Source organism: Rhagoletis pomonella, unplaced genomic scaffold (assembly GCF_013731165.1).
Source record: "Rhagoletis pomonella isolate Grant_MI unplaced genomic scaffold, Rhpom_1.0 Rhpom_scaffold_00009, whole genome shotgun sequence".
Lineage (NCBI taxonomy): Eukaryota > Metazoa > Arthropoda > Insecta > Diptera > Tephritidae > Rhagoletis > Rhagoletis pomonella.
In genome coordinates this window covers 19285127-19288417 of record NW_023458563.1, presented here as the reverse complement: position 1 = coordinate 19288417, position 3291 = coordinate 19285127, and positions in this window count along the sequence as shown.

Sequence of the window (3291 nt, the reverse complement as noted above, 5' to 3'; positions counted from 1 at the left end):
GTAGGTTAAGTATAGTATCAATGCTTAATTAAGAAGAATATCAATAGTTAAGTACATAATTAACGCTAGTGTTTCTATAAACTGGAAACTCACATCGTATTTTTTATTAAAAAACGTGAATTTTGTGTATTTATCAAAGAAAACTCTAAATTTTATTTAGATCTTTATTACAAAAAAACAAGGTTTGTTTAGTTATAGAGACTCCAATGCTTGCCAGCGCATTCGCCCAGACAGCTCATTAAGCACACTCAAGTTTGAGCGGAACTCCCCAAAAATACGTAACATCAAAGTATAGAATATCACAAATATGAATCATACACACATACAATAGCAATTGCTATGAATTGCTACTGTATAAATTCAAGACACGCATTTGGTTGGAGAGTGCGTTGGTTATGACGGTAAGTTCAGCCAACACATTCAATGGTCCATTACCCGGAGCTGTTCCAATATGATGACTAAATTTTAGTTAACTTCACAAGCCACTGCCTCTGGCTACAAGCTGGATATCTGAATATTGGAAAATAAATAGCAATTATCTTTTTAAAATGATAAAAAAAAAGTGTTTGTTTACAAAATTACCTGTGCCACTCTGCCTTAGTATGCTTGTTGCTTCCTTTCATACCACAGTAATTTTGTATGCAACTCTGAATCAGCAAAATTCATGCTCCTTCTCATCATCAACCCTGATCAGATTTTACCCCCGAGGAGTACTGAAAAAGGTTTATTACTGTATATACTGCGACAAACGCAAACTGACCGGCTGCTAGCGGCGCATAAAAGCCTGATTATGGCAACTTAACTTAAGTTAACGGAACGTAGAACTTAGAGAATCAAAATGAAACAGATTTCGACGTGGCATTAAGTTACGTTAAGTTTCGGCTGTTCAATTATAAGCAGCACCGACTTAACAGAATTTTTAAGCAGTGTTGCCAACTTTTAATTTTCAAAAAGCACCAAAAACTTGTAAAAAAGCGTTTTATCACACTAAAAGCACCAAATTTTTTTGAATCAAAAGATGCTTTTTTCATAACAGTTTATATTTAACAAAAGCAAAAAATTAAGAATATTTACAAGAATACATTCATAAATCAATACACAAAATTTTTCGCTCATAACGATTGAATAGCCTCCACACATGCTATGATGACTCATACGTACGACGTAATATCGAAGTACTGCGCATTAAAACTGATATATCTCGAGAAAGAAAAATCGAATCGCAACAAATGACAACGATGCCATAAGTAGAAATGAGCAAAAAATTTGATGTTTTCATTATATAACCTCAAATATCGCAAAAAACCGTGTTTTTGGCACTTTGAGGTTATGATATCTCAAAATTCTAGTGCTAAGCAATTGTGCGGCCAGATTTGGAATCAGCACCAAGAAACGATGTTTTTTATTCAGGTGGTAAAAACATTTGTACAAATAATTAGAAAAGAAAAATAAAAATACTTAACTTACGCGAATAGAATTCAAAAAGATGGGTTTGTAACTTCAGCTTTTTATCAATCATGGTTATATTTTAGTGCATTTAAATTTGTAGATTCTTGTAAATTCAGTGCTGCCACAGCTTTAAATATTTCAGGTTTTACCTATCTCGGAGGAATTTTAGTTCAGAAAGAAAACACTAAAAAAGGCACTAAGCACTAAATAATTTTTTTTTTGGCGTTTTAGTTTTCCAAAAGCACTAAATCTAGTGCTTAAAGCACCAAGTTGGCAACTATGTTTTTAAGAGAGAGCCGTAAGTTACGCTAAGTTGCCATAATCAGCCCATAAGTTCGGTAGCTGCGCACACACGACCAGTGTTGCCGCGAATCATTTTTAGTGGTAGCCAAATTCCTTTAAAACAAAGGGCTAAAAAAGAGCTAAAAAAGTCGTTGTGGCTAATGGTATAGAAAAACAATGAACTCTAGAAAAAAAGGTAATATTTTATTCAACCAAAAACCGTTTTGTATAAAAGGGGAAATAGACGACACCAGCTTGCTGGCTCCATCATGTGATTGTACCATCAGGCTCGAAGCATATAACTTACCAGCATGCTGGTACAATATTTATTTCTTTACAAATGAGGTCGAAGAAAGATCGAAATGATTAGAGCCGAAATTTCATAATTTTTCTACTATTTTGTTAAACATTGTTTTTTTTTTTTAATTCACAACTGCAATATCGCGAACTTAATCTTCCATAAACACGGCTTTGACTCATATAGTGCAAGGAATTTCCGCCAAAATACTTTTTACTTAGAAAATTTAGCTAACTTCACCACTCACGACACCAGCAACTGGTACAATCACACCACAAGAACATACACGGTTAATCGACTTGATGAGCCTTTTAACAAATTAATCATATTTAGGGCCGGTTCTTCAATAGTCAGATAAGCCACGAATAAATACTAACTCGACAGATAAGTCGAAATGCCGTTGTTCAATAGTCAGTTAAAAGTTATTCGTAGAATAATTCACCTAACTGAGGAATAAAGTTATCCGCCGATTCGTTTGCCAGATAAAGGCGGGATAGCAATAAGCAAAAAGAATTTGGCCTTCCTATAGTTGAGAAATTATTAAAATAATTCATTTGCGCCTTTCTTTTGTGGAAGTAACCTGTTCTTTAAGCTTATCATGGAGTTAAATGATATAATTGAAGAGGAAAGAAAGAGTAGTGAAACCAAGACCAAATCATTTTGAAGATTGGGAATGCACCGAGTTCTTTCGAAGATTCAGGCTTACAAAATATTCCTGTCAGTACTTGTGTTCATTAATTGAAAATCAATTGGAATATGCCACGGATAGGTGAATTATTTTTCGATCCTTTCATTTACAAATAGTGTAGATAGTATCGGCTAGTTTGAGGCTTGTAAAAAAAGAAGGGGACGTGGCGCTTCCCACCTTTCCAGCCGCGGCGTCCTCGGTCGAACTACGCTACCTTGAATACTCATTTCCACAAGAAATCGTTATATACCCTTGGGCGGAGATATTTTATCAGCGGAATTAGCGATTTTTTTCTTATTTTGAAGACATCCCTGAGGAGCTCTATAGTCGAAAGGCAATAAGAAGCAGGTTACTAAATTCTTTAGTCTTTGCCATTTCAAGTTGTAAAGGTGAGAGGTGCCACGACTTAGTCATTTTTTACCACCCTCAAACCAACTAAACTATTCGGTTTCCTGTAAAATGTTTAACCATTTCCAGAAACCAAGCGGTTCCAGTCATGCAGCAGCTTCTAATATGATTACGTTTCGATGCAACTGGAAGTTTTTATATAACTATCGGGGACTTTTCGAGTTTA